The 15,796-nt window shown below is 43.4% G+C and overlaps 1 pseudogene; it reads right to left on the reverse strand.

Annotated features, from left to right (window-relative positions):
• Positions 1 to 8,502: 8,502 nt before the first annotated feature.
• Positions 8,503 to 13,854, reverse strand: LOC136511295 (tubulin beta chain-like; annotated as a pseudogene).
• Between the last annotated feature and the right edge of the window lie 1,942 nt (positions 13,855 to 15,796).

Below are 15,796 nucleotides of genomic sequence, written 5' to 3' on the forward strand. Positions count from 1 at the left end.
AAGGCACTCTCTAAATCATCATTTATAGAGTTATTTGAATAAAATTGTTTTCTACATCTTTGTACCCTCCAAGAACTTTTTTATGTCTTGTGTAGAGACCATCTTTGGCTATCGATGAGAAATCTGGAATAGATGATGTCTAAATTTAAAGATCCAATTAAATAGGTTATTTGAAGTTTTTTTTAATCAAAATCTCCATTTCTACAAATTAGAAAGTGATGAGGACATCCCTTCCATTGATACAACAACACCTGCTGCACGATAAGGTCCGATGACAAGAGCTCGAGCACGACAACTTAATTATCAGGTAAAGTCGTCCATCGCTATTCATACAAACTCGTCTCAGAATTGGATGCTACTAAATCATGGTGATGATTGTCTTATTCTTAGGAATGTTGGTTAAGACTCCATTGCCTTATGTTTAGACCCCATGATGAGAATGGAGCAGCCGAACAAGTGGGAATCATCATTAATGGGACGCTCAGCTCATCTCGAGACAGCAGGAAACACTCCATCAAAAATACCATAACTCCTTGATACGAGATCCAATAAAGCTGGTTTTTGACTTGTTGGAAAGAGCTCATCGTCCTCTTTCAGATGGGTCCAACCCCACTATCATAATCTACCGAAGCTGTGCGCAGCAAGCAAAAGGATGCACAGAGCTACAGCTAGGTCTGGGCCTTGTACTGACTAGAGCCCATTGAGGGACGCCTAGATTAGGGTTTCCCACTCCCCCTTGTGCTCTCCTCCTTATAAATAGAACTAGCAGCCATCAGAATGAGGGTGGGTTTTGTTTAGATGCAAGATAGCTGCTGCTTCTTCCTTGTAAACGCGTGTGTCGGCTAGACCACCCGATTTGCTTATTTCAAGACCCCAACTTGTGATTCAGATTCAGCCTTTGGCTTAAATCCGTGAGTTATTTGCTTGTTCATCTTGTTCTTGCTTGTTCTCGGTTGCTTGCAGGTTCATGGTGTTCTTGGCACGGCAAGAACATCACAATCGGAGCCGGTGTACCTGTTGCTAAGGCGCAGCAACCTTGTGGTCATTGTAGTCGGACAGCCAACGTCGAATCCACCCCAAATCGAGTTTATCCACTCACCAAAAGATCAGGAACAACCCCTTGTCCCATCATGTGGTAATCAGAGCAAGGTTCTTTGGTGAGTGATTTACCATTCATTACTTTACCTATAGTCCAAAAATATAAAAATAGGATAGAACTGAAATTCCAAACACAAGTTTGAGCCTTGCTGATCTGCTTAGTTCTTTGCTTGTTGAGTTTGTGGTTTACATCGTGGTGTCAAGTGCTGGTTCTTAGGTTCTAATCCTTTAGAGTTTTGAGTTCTTGTCACGTTTCAGTCACCACATAATCCGATGTTGCCTTTCCCCCCACTTCAGCCGCTGTAATCTCCACCAATACCACCACCACCACCACCAAAAGCATCGCTGCTCTCTCCACCTTTTCGCTGAAACCCTCACCACCATCACCTTCAGCCGTGCCTACACAAACACTACCTTATGCACCTGTCCTTTTGGTGCAAATCTGAGTACACTAAGTTTTGAAAATAAGAGAGTTCAAATTGCATATTTGTACTACTTGTTGCAATCCTTATCCCTAGTAAAAGAAAGTTTGTGCTACTTGCTGCATTCTTGTTATAATCATATTGCAAAAGTTCAGTTTGTGCTACTTGTCAAAAAGAAAAGAAAAGAAAAGAAAAAGAAAACACAATAGAAAATAGAAAAGAAAAAGAAAGGAAAAGGAGGAAAGAAAGAAACAAAAAAAGAAGGGTTAAGTTGATGCTATTTACTCTCATCATTTCCATTGCTTGCTACTGTCCTATGACAACATTTGTGTCTAGGCTCATGTCTCTAGCACGGGTTAGCCTAAGACCAGCACGGTACTATCTTTGAACACTTATTCAACTTGCATTGACTAACGTGGTTCCAGCTGTACCTTGATTTTTTAAGCCACCTACAACTCCACAAATTATCTACAACATCACAGGGTTCTACTTGCTACTACTTGTGTTGTTCTTGTCGTCGTCAACACCATCTGCATAGCAAGGTAAGGACATGTAAGAACTCGGTTGCACATGCTAAGAGAATGAAAATTGTTGTCACCTAATTCAGTTAGTTGGTAGGACATATTTTCTTGTGATTCCCTTGCTGCATACTAACCATGGCAGGAGAAGGTAAAAGGACCCCTCCACAATCACCTCGATCGAAAGCCTTGTTGCAACACTTTGAACGCAAAGTGAGGCTCCATGCTGAACACCTTGATGAGGACGTTCGTGTCACAAATGGGCACCTTGGTCAATTGGAGACGGCTCATATTGAGACCAACACCAAGTTGGCTTCCTTGGAAGGCACTCTTGGTTCTATTAATACATCTCTTGTAGGTGTCTTGAAGCGATTGGAGAGGATGGAACAGAATCGATGTGATGGTTTCGAACGACGCAAACACAACAACAACAACAACAACATGGGCAGCGCTGCTGGTCATGATAAAGAAGAATATGCAGCAAACACTGAGCTTGATGAGGAGGTGAATGGTCATCGACGCATCGAACAACATCGCCGCCACCATGAGACAGGTCCTCGCCCACCACAGCAAGAGGTACGTGCCGATGACTCATTTGGCAAGATTAAATTCACCATACCTGCTTTTGATGGCAGGTATAATCCTGATATGTACCTTAGTTGGGAATTAGCTGTTGATCAGAAATTTACTTGCCATGATTTCCCTTAGGACAAACGTGTTAGGGCTGCAACTAGTGAGTTTACTGACTTTGCCTCTGTTTGGTGGTCTGAATACCATCGTAAGAACCTAAATAACACACCAACTTGGGATGCTTTGAAACGGGTCATGCGGGCTAGATTTGTTCCTTCTTATTATGTCTGTGATCTTTTACATAAGTTGCAACAATTGAGGCAAGGATCCAAATCTGTAGAAGAGTACTATCAAGAGCTACAAATGGGTATGCTTCGTTGCAGGCTAGAGGAAAATGAGGATGGTGCCATAGCTAGATTTATGGGTGGGCTGAACTGGGAGATTCAGGACATTCTAGCTTACAAGGAATATAATTCTATCAATTGTTTATTTCACCTTGCTTGTAAAGCTGAACGAGAAGTGCAGGGATGATGAGCTAGCATGAGGGCTAACATTCCTGCAGGTCATGCTAGCCCATGGACACCCTCCAATACTGCTGCACCATCAACACGTGCACCCCCACAATCTTCCTCGACCATCAAGCCATGCTCCTCTACAACAAATTCTGTACCATGCCCAAGTGAACCAACTAGAGGAGCAACGACTACATCTGCCAAGAGTTCATCCTCGATGGTATCCATGGGGAGAACAAGGGATATTCAGTGCCTACGCTGCAAAGGATATGGCCACGTACATAAGGACTGCCCAAGCACACGTGTGATGATTGTGCGAGCTGATGGTGGGTACTCCTCTGCTAGTGATTTTGACAAAGAAACATATGCTTTGCTTGCTGCTAATAATGTAGCGGAAGGAGATGATTTCCAACAAGATGAAGAGCACATTGGGGCTGAAGCTGCTGAGCACTATGAGAGCCTCGTGGTGCAGCGGGTGCTAAGTGCCCAAATGGAGAGGGCTAAACAAAATCAGCGCCACACTTTGTTTCAAACCAAGTGTGTGATCAAGGAACGCTCTTGCTGTGTGATCATAGATGGAGAAAGCTGCAACAACTTGGCAAGTGCTGAAATGGTGGAGAAGCTTTCGTTGAGCACAAAACCACACCCGCAGCCTTACTACATTCAGTGGCTTAACAACAGCGGCAAGGTGAAGGTAACACGATTGGTAAGGGTAGAGTTTGCCATTGGTTCTTATCATGATTCCATTGACTGTGATGTTGTGCCTATGCAAGCATGCTCTATGTTGTTAGGTAGACCATGGCAGTTTGATAAATATTCCTTGCACTTTGGTAAAACAAATCAATACTCTTTTGTGCATAATGACAAGAAGATTGTGTTGCACCCCATGTCCCCTGAGGCTATTTTAAGAGATGAACTTGCTAGAGCTAGCAAACTTAAGAATCAGGCTGTTGCTAGTGAAAATTAGATTGTCGCTAATGAACTTGAGAAACGTAAGAAGTCTAGCAAATCTGTTCATCATAATAAAAATGAGATCAAGCTGAAAGGCTCTTGTTACTTTGCCACCAAATCTGATTTGGATGAGATTGATGCTAGTACTACTGTTTGCTATGCTTTGGTTTGCAAAGAAACTTTATTTTCACTCGAAGATACATCTATTTCTTTGCCTCCTGCTGTCACTAATCTTTTGTAGGAGTATGCCGATGTTTTTCCAAAGGAGGTACCACCGGGGCTGCCACCAATTCGAGGGATAGAACACTAGATTGACCTCATCCCCGGGGCTTCCTTGCCTAATCGTGCGCCGTACAGGACCAACCCGGACGAGACAAAAGAGATTCAACGACAAGTACAAGAATTGCTCAACAAAGGTTATGTGCGTGAGTCTCTTAGCCCTTGTGCCGTTCCCGTGCTTTTAGTTCCTAAGAAGGATGGATCATGGCACATGTGTGTTGATTGTAGAGCGATAAACAACATCACACTCAGATATCGTCATCCTATTCCAAGGTTTGATGATATGCTTGATGAATTGAGTGGCTCAATTGTGTTCTCTAAAATTGATTTGCGTAGTGGTTACCACCAGATTCGTATGAAGCTAGGAGATGAATGGAAAATAGCGTTCAAAACTAAGTTTGGTTTATATGAATGGCTAGTCATGCTCTTTGGATTGACTAATGCACCCAGCACTTTCATGAGATTAATGAATGAGGTTTTACATGATTTTATTGGCAGATTCGTGGTGGTATACTTTGATGACATCTTGATATATAGTAGATCATTAGAGGAACATCTTGATCATTTGCGTGCGGTTTTCAATGCTCTACGGGATGCACACTTGTTTGGCAACCTTGAGAAGTGCACATTTTGCACAGATCAAGTCTCTTTTCTTGGATATGTTGTGACACCGTAGGGAATCGAATTTGATCAAGCCAAGGTTGAGGCATACACAGCTGACATGTTCCTTGCACAGTCACACAAGTGTGGAGTTTTCTAGGACTTGCTGGTTTCTACCGTCGATTTGTGAAGGACTTCAGCACCATTGTAGCCCCGCTGCATGAACTCACCAAGAAGGGTGCAACCTTCACTTGGGCTGCAACCCAATAGGATGCTTTCAACATGCTCAAAGATAAGTTAACTCATGCACCCTTGCTCCAACTTTCTGATTTCAATAAAACCTTTGAGCTTGAATGTGATGCTAGTGGAATTGGTTTGGGTGGTGTGTTGCTACAAGATGGCAAACCTGTAGCATATTTTAGCGAAAATTTGAGGGGGCCTAGTCTGAACTATTCTACTTATGATAAGGAATTGCTTGCTTTAGTTAGAACCTTGGAAACATGGTAGCATTATTTATGGCCCAAAGAATTCGTTATACATTCTGATCATGAGTCATTGAAACACATACGAAGCCAAGCAAAACTGAACCGTAGGCATGCTAAATGGGTTGAGTTCATTAAATCTTTCTCTTATGTCATCAAACACAAGAAGGGTAAAGAAAACATCATTGCTGATGCTTTGTCTAGGCGTTATACCATGCTGTCCAAACTTCATTTCAAAATATTTGGATTAGAAACAATTAAAGCATAATATTCTCATGACGATGATTTCAAGGATGTGTTGCTAAATTGCAAAGAGGGACAAACTTGGAACAAATTCATCCTTGCTGATGGGTTTATATTTCGAGCTAACAAGCTATGCATTCTAGCTTGCTCCGTGCGTTTGTTATTGTTGCAGGAAGCACATGGAGGAGGACTCATGGGACATTTTGGTGTGAAAAAGACAGAGGACATCCTTGCTGGTCATTTCTTTTGGACCAAGATGAGGAGAGACGTGGAGAGATTCGTTGCTCGCTGCACAACATGCCAGAACTGCACAACATGCCAGAAAGCTAAGTCATGCCTTAATCCTCATGGTTTATACATGCCTCTTCCTGTTCCAAGTGCATCATGGGAAGATATTTTAATAGACTTTGTTTTAGGACTACCTAGAACAAAGAAGGGGAGGAATAGTGTGTTTGTTGCTGTGGATAGATTTTCTAAAATAGCACATTTCATACCATGTCATAAGAGCGATGATGCTACACATGTTGCTGATTTGTTCTTTCGTGAGATTGTTCGATTGCACGGTGTGCCTAACACCATTGTTTCTGATCGGGATGCAAAATTTCTTAGTCATTTTTGGAGAACTTTATGGGCTAAGCTAGGGACTAAGCTTTTATTTTCCACTACTTGTCATCCCCAAACTGATGGACAAACTAAGGTTGTCAATAGAACATTATCTACTTTGCTTAGGGCTGTTTTGAAAAAAGAACATAAAAATGTGGGAAGAGTGCTTGCCTCATGTTGAGTTTGCTATTAATCATTCACAGCATTCTACCATTAAGAAAAGCCCTTTTGAGATTGTTTATAGGTTTGTGCCACGTGCTCCTATTGATTTGTTACCTCTTCCGACCTCAGAGCGAGTGAACTTTGATGCTAAACAACGTGCTGAACTGATCTTAAAAAATTGCATGAAACCACTAAAGAGAAAATAGAGTGCATGAATGCAAAGTATAAACTAGCTGGTAGCAAAGGGAAGAAACATGTCATTTTTGAACCTGGTGATCTAGTTTGGCTCCATTTGAGAAAAGATAGGTTCCCTAATTTGCGAAAGTCTAAGTTGCTGCCTAGAGCCGATGGTCCTTTTAAAGTGTTAGAAAGGATTAATGATAATGCGTACAAACTTGAGCTACCTGCAGCTTTTGGGGTTAGCCCCACATTTAACATTGCAGATTTGAAGCCATATTTGGGAGAAGAGGATGAACTAGAGTCGAGGACGACTCAAGTGCAAGAAAGGGAGGATGATGAGGACATCCCTTCCATTGATACAACCACACCTGCTGCACAACAAGGTCCGATGACAAGAGCTCGAGCACGACAACTTAATTATCAGGTAAAGTCGTTCTACGCTGTTCATACAAACTCGTCTCAGAATTGGATGCTACTAAATCATGGTGATATTGTCTTATTCTTAGGAATGTTGGTCAAGACCCCATTGCCTCATGTTTAGACCCCATGATGAGAATGGAGCAGCCGAACAAGTGGGAATCATCATTAATGGGGCGCTCAGCTCATCTCGAGACAGCAGGAAACACTCCATAAAAAATACCATAACTCCTTGATACGAGATCCAATGAAGCTGGTTTTTGACTTGTTGGAAAGAGCTCGTCGTCCTCTTTCAGATGGGTCCAACCCCACTATCATAATCTACCGAAGCTGTGCGCAGCAAGCAAAAGGATGCACAGACCTACAACTTGGGTCTAGGCCTTGTACTGACTAGAGCCCATTGAGGGACGCCTAGATTAGGGTTTCCCACTCCCCCTTGTGCTTTCCTCCTTATAAATAGAACTAGCAGCCATCAGAATGAGGGTGGGTTTTGTTTAGATGCAAGATAGCTGTTGCTTCTTCCTTGTAAACGTGTGTGTCGGCTAGACCACCCAATTTACTTGTTTCAAGACCCCAACTTGTGATTCAGATTCAGCCTTTGGCTTAAATCCGTGAGTTATTTGCTTGTTCATCTTGTTCTTGCTTGTTCTCGGTTGCCTGCAGGTTCATGGTGTTCTTGGCATGGCAAGAACATCACAATCGAAGCCGGTGTACCTGCTGCTAAGGTGCAACAACCTTGTGGTCATTGTAGTCGGACAGCCAACGTCGAATCCACCCCAAATTGAGTTTATCCACACTCACCAAAAGACTAGGAACAACCCCTTGTCCCATCAGAAAGGACACAAAGAGTCTCTTGGAGTTACTCTTACAATGTTTTTCTTATAGTATTGATTTTAAAAAAATATAAGTTCATGACATAAGACTTATGTCTCTAGATTCACTATGAGAAATACTTCCATAATCTATATTCATGTGCTGTGAAACTATTAGAATTTTTTAAATAGATGGTCAAAGATAATAATGTTTGACTTAGAACAAAGCTAATCACTACGTAGAAAACGTTTTTAGGGGCGGTTGGTAAGCCTCTATAGGGGCGGTTTTGCCAGCTGCCCCTATGAAAGGGTGGCTACAAATCGCTGATTTATAGGGGCGGTTCCCAGACCGCCCCTACAAATCGATTTGTAGGGGCGGCTGGTGTTACTAGCCGCCCCTACAAATCGAATTGTAGGGGCGGTTGGTACTGTAGCCGCCCCTACAAATTAATTTATAGGGGCGGTCTGGGAACACCAGCCGCCCCTACAATTCGATTTGTAGGGGCGGCTATAGTATCAACCGCCCCTACAAATTATTTTTCGCCAAAAAATTTAAATTTATAATTCAAATTGAACCATGTGAAACTTCATCACAGTAAAGATGATTAAATGAGGCAAATGCATTAGACTCTGTACAAACTGTTTACAAGGCATCAAGGAGCCTAAAATAATGAAGACAGACCCAGATAACATTGTTTGCATTAGGCTCTGTACAAACTGTTTACAAGCATGCTAAACCAGGTTTGTACTCACTTTATCTTGGATGAATGGATTTGCTGAGTTCCTTAAGAGGTAGTTGATAATAGCAGCCTTCTTTGAAAGAATTGCTTTGTGAATCGCTGGCAAGCCATCCTAAGGAAACCAGCAAAAGGTCCAATAAAAAATAATGATCTAAAAATCAAAGAAGCTATATAGCTATTTTATAGTCAGGCAGTGGCAATTACCTTATTAAGCGCATTTATGTCCACATTATGTTTTAAAAGACTGTCCAATAGATAGAAATCTCCAGATGCAGCAAGGGTGTGAAGCGGAAGCCATTTACTCTGCAAGGAATAGATACTCGCATTACACCATAAACTAAACTTGAAATAACAAAGATCATCATAGACAAGTGAAGATACTCACATTATACCAAAATATAGAAAATACTTTACATCTTAATGAGTTGATCAGCAAGATAAACTATCACTTTGAAGAGAATCACGATATTCGTGTGAACTAAATGTAAGTCTTGTGCACATGATGTATCTAAATCCATTCATGGATCAAAGATCTGCATCCTCATAGGAAAGAGTATGGAAAGGAAGAGAGAGGATAATGTGCATTGGGGCATGGAAAATGCTAGAGGGAAGGGAAAAGGCATGGATTCGAATATATACTGTACATATTAAAGATTTGCTGTGGATTTGGCTGATGCAACCTACATCCTTCACCATGGCCAAGATCGGAGGAGCGAAACTAGGAGATCACGTACCAATGGTGGCGGCCGAGCCAAGTGGAGTTGGCACTACACAAATGGAATGATTTTTTAGTTAAGAGAAGGCTAGCAGCAAATGATATATGCCTATCAAATTACCTAAATTTACAACAATAGTGTTTGCTTTATGGGACTAACTAGAAAAATAATCAGGCACGCCCCACGCTAATAATTCAGCCAACATTATGTGATATGAATCTACTCAAGAATGTCAACTCAAGAAAAGAAATGTTTCTGCAGCAAAGCAAGAGCTAGCTGACATGTATGTCATATTTTACCTGCAAAGCAAGATCTGTCTGTTGCTGTTCCCTTCACTGTTAGGTATATCTGCATCAAGTAAAGCAAATAAGAAAACAAAGACATGGAAATATTAGACTGATCCTTGTGATGCCATTTGGTTTGCTCCAAAGCCAACCAAACCAAGCAACAAGTTATATGAGCAATTATAGGATAAACTGAATGAAGCGAGCTAGTTCAATGCATTTGTTGGGCACTAGCTCGTTCAATCAGCACAATCTATCAACAATGGACATGGAAAAAACTCGTTCAGTGAGTTCACTAAAACCGGAGTTTAACTACTGCAAAGTCTTGTATTCACATTTCAGAAGGCACCATATGCAAAGTTGCAGACAGAACTTTTCAAAGGCTCTCCTAGGTTCAAAGTTCAACCACCACAATACAGCAATGTCCAGTCTATATGTCTCACTTGTACCATTGCATGACTATTTTTTACAAGAAATCAACCCGCTTGACAAAGTATGCTAGCTTACATTGTGAAACTTGAATAACAGCAAATAGCCAATAAACATGTTAGCAAAACACAGTGAAAAACTAGTTTGCTTGTGCTTCCAGACAAAGAAATGAACGCTATGCACATCATAACACTTCCTGAGGTTACAACCCATATGTTTATTATTAACAGGTTTTCCAGCATCATTTTGTAGCTGATCATTTACAAGCAGAATGGAAAATGTGTACTGGAGACATACAAGATAGAAGTGCCAGACCATGACAGCAAATAATCAATAAGCATGTTAGCAAAACACAATGAACAACTAGTCTGCTTGTGCTGCATTCTAGACAAAAAGAAATAAGCGCTATACATATCATAACACTTCCACGAGTTACAACCCACATATATTTATATCAATAATAAATGTTGTTGGCGCAAAGCATATACAGATAAATCACTGCATCATCAATTTGTGAAATACAAGCAAACAGATTGTTATACTATCAACCAGAACATGCCAAATAAATATCAACAACAGAAACTAATAGGATAGAAATGCAAAAATGGAATGTGTAACGTCAAGCAAAATATCATTCAGCACTTACAGGTTGGTGTAGCAAGCTTGAGCGTGTGGAAGCAGATGTCATAGAGAGCCTCGTTATCGAGCACCATGCACTCATCTACGTTCTCAACAAGCTGGTGAACTGAGAGCATGGCGTTGTAGGGCTCCACGATAGTATCAGACACCTTGGGCGACGGGAAGACAGAGAATGTCAACATCATGCGGTCAGGGTACTCCTCCCTGATCTTGGAGATGAGCAGGGTGCCCATTCCTGAACCAACACCTCCTCCCAACGAGTGGCAGACCTAGAACCCTGCAGTATTAAGGGAGAACAATGCATCATAATGGATCAGTAAGCCTGTTAGGCGTCTAGCGCAACAACCACTAAGAGGTATGAGAATTCTATGACAAAATCCGGTCAATTCGTCGAAAATGTCACAAACCGCTTAGATCTAGGCGAAATCGATCAGATCTACAGGCACAACGCAAGTGCAATGGCTCATAAACCCTAGATCTAGAAGGGCTCGTGTCTCCATAACCCTGGAGAGGAAAGGGGCGAAAACATCAGATCCGGTGGGATAGATCAGATAGACAAGACATACCTTGGAGGCAGTCGTAGTTCTCGGCCTCCTTGCGGACGACGTCAAGCACGGAGTCGATGAGCTCTGCGCCCTCGGTGTAGTGGCCCTTGGCCCAGTTGTTGCCGGCGCCGGACTGGCCAAAGACGAAGTTGTCGGGGCGGAAGATCTAGCCAAAGGGCCCCGAGCGCACGGAGTCCATGGTGCCGGGCTCGAGGTCCATGAGGACGGCGCGCGGGATGTAGCGTCCACCGCTGGCTTCGTTGTAGTAGACGTTGATGCGATCAAGCTAGAGGTCAGAGTCACCGGCGTACTTGCCAGTGTGGTCGATGCCATGCTCGTCGTAGATCACCTCCCAAAACTTGGCCCCGATCTGGTTCTCGCACTGCCCGCCCTATGTGGCAGAACCGCCTAATCTAATGCCTCACAGGAGTGCTTGTCTTCACTTAGACACTAAGCACTCAAGGGAGAACACTAAATTACTCGTTTCCGTCGGGCACACCCCAGGGGAGAACCCAAAAATCCACATTTTTACCATCAGGATCACAAATGAGAGAATAAAGCTTACATCATTCTTAACCATTTCTTACATCATTTTTAATACAACATCAGAGTATAATATTTATTAATATAATAATGGAATAAAATCATATTATTAGAGTTATAAACAATTTACTTGAACAGCGGAATATAAACATGTGATCAGATTTACAGCGGAAATGAATATCTAATCATGACATTATGAAGTATTGCTATATAAACTACGACAATAGATGATGAAACTTTCATTTATAAAAGCATTTGGTGAGAGTTATAAATAACGACTACGATCGCAGCGTAAAGGAATCCTCGCTGAGCCCACCAGGAGGTATCCACACACAAGGGTCAGCTCTAGCATCCACCTGTCACCTGCAACAGGGGGAATAAAACCCTGAGTACTCAATTGTACTCAGCAAGACTTACCCGACAGGAGGAAAGAAAAGACTCCAAGGATATGCAAGGCTATCTGGCTTATGGGTTTATTGCAATTGCAGGAAGCATTACTAAGCGTGCGTCCTTATATTTGATTTTTATTAATAGCCGCATTGGTTCATTAACTAACCATTCTATGTAAGCACCTGTGCTACTTTTAAGCATGTGGTAAGCAATCAGATTTTCTTTTTCCATCTTGCATCTTTTAGTTCTTACTACGATGCTAAACCGTAGACAAGCCGTACCGGATTTTTCGGCGATTCACGAATCAATGCCCCCAGCTGGGTACCCCAAAAACACACGCCCCACTTGTACCCCAGGTACAAGCAGGACCAACCCATCACTCTCCTGTCCCGGGTGTCCAGGTCCTCGTCCAAACTAGGACTCCAAGCCCCCGCCCCTGAGTCCCGGACTCAGTGCGGTGCCAGGACCTCCTCTACCAAAATAAAACCCTAACAGTCGGTCCGGAAAGAGCCGGATCCGCGACAAGAGAGCAACAAGTCTTCTAAGCGCCCATATACAAGTATGTGCTCGGGATAATAAGTCTGTGACTTGCCTAGAGCCTTATGCAACGACCGGTCCTTAATTGACACAGACAGGGAAAGTAGTGTAACCAAGCCATGCCCCGCGTCCACGGCGACACAACCTCTTACAGTGTTTTTCTGTGGTGCTACAGTGATTCTACGATGATACAATGATTTTGCGGTGCTACAGTGCCCGGCGTGCAAGACGCAGTGAATCGTGTTTGGATTTCAGGCGATGGACTTGAGTGGTCTTTGGTCTTTCGGCGTGTTAACTGGGCTAGTTGATTCATGATGGACTTGGACTCGAGTGTGTCTTTATCGTGTCAACGGGGCTGATCAGCAATAAAGAGTGTATGTGTGCTAATTAAATTAAGAAGGGAGAAGGATAAGATTATTCGCAGACTAGCTCAAGACAAACAAGCAAGGAGACGCGTGCGGGCTCGGTTACTTCTTAAACACGACGGTAGGATGGCCAAGCCCAACGTGGTCGGCAGGGCATGCCGGTTAGCACGGACAAGACCGCAGCCATAGAGACAAGCAAGGCAGGCAATCAGAGAAACAGAGACAAGCAGTGAGGGAGGAAAAACAAGGAGCGGCTCGACAAATATAGACAAAAGTAATCAAGTCAGAGAGAGAAGCAAAGCAAAAGCCAGAGAGCATGGATGCAGATGGATGAGGAGACTTTGCAATGCAGCGAATTGCAGGACCATGATGAGAACGAGACAGTGATCAAAAGTAATGCCAGGCGAGTACGTTGCACGCCGGAAAAAAAATAAACGAAGCTGCTGCGCTCTCTTTCTCGTCGGTTCGTGCTTAACAAAATAAACCCGTGAGTTTATATATATGTATCGTTCTATTTATTAATGGATTTTATTTTATTTATAAAAGTTGATTTTCATGCTTAATCTAACTGAACAAACCGTTTGCTAGAATCGTCCTCGGACATTCCTAAATATTTCTACGCACTGAGTAATTTAACTTGGGCGTTTATTCGAGTCCACAAAACTAGGTCACCGGATTCGCTTATCGCCTCAAGTACATTTTAAAGTAAAAACACGAGAAACTCGTTTTGAAAATTTTACTTAGACCTAAATCGCGGTGCTAAACAAGATCGTAACACCAGGGGTGTTACACCCTGGATGTGGAGGATCTCCCTCATGGCGACGGGTCGGCGGGGGGCTAGCTAGGGTTCCGGCGAGGCGAGGCGGTGGGGTTTGGTTGGGGGGATTGGGGGAGGCCGAGCGCGGAGACGGCGGACTAGCGGAGGAGTGTGTGTGAAGAGGGGAGAGAGGGGTGGGGAGAGGAGAGAAGGCTCTGTGCGGTGGAGGAAGGCTCTGTGCGGAGGGGGTACTTCGGATAAACGGCTGTAGTTCGCACAGTAGGGGTGGTTCGTGATTGAGCCGCTCCTACAAATAAAAATACCAGGGGCGGCTGGTGATTGAGCCGCCCCTACAAATCCGACCCATTTGTAGGGGCGGCTCGTATCACCAGCCGCCCCTGCTGTTCTATTTATAGGGGCGGCTGGTCTCGTGGCTCTCGAACACGCGCACTGTAGGGGTGGCTCCATCACCAGCCGCTCCTACAAAAAAATTTATCCCGTTACTAAAAATTATTTTTCACGTAGTGAATGTGACATGTAACAAAACAGAGGGAGTATCATGGAAAGGCAGTGTTCCAGAGCTGGCTAACCGGTGGGAAGGGCAGGCTGGGCCATCCTAGTGGCAGATCAAGTAGAGATAGTCGAAGATAACATTAACAAGGTTTCTTTTGAAGAAAATGTGCACACACGAAGCTCATATATCTCTAGTTTAATTTGACAGGGATAACATAGCATATCGTCGTACTCGTACGGCACCATTGTCTTATCCACCGCTCGCTCGCTCGCTCGCGTGAGCATGCGCAAATAAAAAGATACATACACTAACGGTGGCATAGTTTAACGATTCTTTTGGTCACTTTTCTCTATCTGTACTGTTACTTAAAGACATAGTACCACTAAACACCAGTGAGAGTAGTTTGTGATGCATATTGCTCCACCCACACACACACAGCATGACTGACACTGTTGTACCGACCACGCTCACTTTGACGAGGACGTTGGTCTCCCAGGGTAGGGGTTAGGCAGGCCCGTCCTATGAGGAGGGCAGCCTGTGGGATGTCCATGGGCCCATGAGGCTGGGGGGCCCATGAGGGTATCCATGTGTATACTGTATAGTAGCTTAAAGAAGCTTCTCCAAATTAAAGCTACTGAAAAATTGTTTGAGGTCAACTATGTTACAAGAAAGATTAAATGGCTTGGCTATGTGCAGCATTGAGAAGGATATTTTAGATACAATTGATCTTGAAAGTGTTCTTGAAGATTTTGCATTAAGAAATGCCCGAAGATGTTTTTTTAAAAAGCACTGAAGCACCGTAGTTTTATTTGAGGTAACCATCATAGTTATTTTGCCGTTTTTTATCTTCTTTGATGTACTATTAAATTTTCAAGAAGAATTAAATATATGCTACAAGTTATATACTTTAATTGTCCTATTTAAATATTACATTGCCGGGCCCTTAGTGTCCTACTGGCCCAAGGGCCCATAAAATTTGTGGGAGGGCCCTGGGGTTAGGCCGGGCGGCCGGACTCCCAGCATCCTCGTGTCACATCGTGCGTCAGTGATGAGGTGGTTCTTCGACCCTAACTAATGCATGCAGCACTACAACAGCATCATGCCATCATCCAAAACGTGTGCAACGCCCACTGGAGTGAATCTCCTAAAAGGCTTGCTCGTCGGAATAAATGAATATGAATTTAATCAATCCATCCAACCATCAAAGACGATTACCAAACGAGACGTAGGACGCCTAGCTCAGAAAATTCAGAGAGCGATCGAGCAAAAGCATTCCCGCCGGCCGGTCGGTCGACGACAGATCGCCACGTAGCTAGGGAATGCTTCTAACAATATGAGCCTAACGGGCTAACGGCCGGATGGACGACGTTGCGTGCACGGTGCACCGCACGTACCGACGTACGTACGCGGAAACCACACGCGTGTTACGCGTGGCATGGGTGAGGGTGAGGCCGGCCGGCGGTGCTGTGATTGGTAGCTAACCGATGA

The sequence above is a fragment of the Miscanthus floridulus genome, chromosome 16 (genome assembly GCF_019320115.1).
Source record: "Miscanthus floridulus cultivar M001 chromosome 16, ASM1932011v1, whole genome shotgun sequence".
NCBI lineage: Eukaryota > Viridiplantae > Streptophyta > Magnoliopsida > Poales > Poaceae > Miscanthus > Miscanthus floridulus.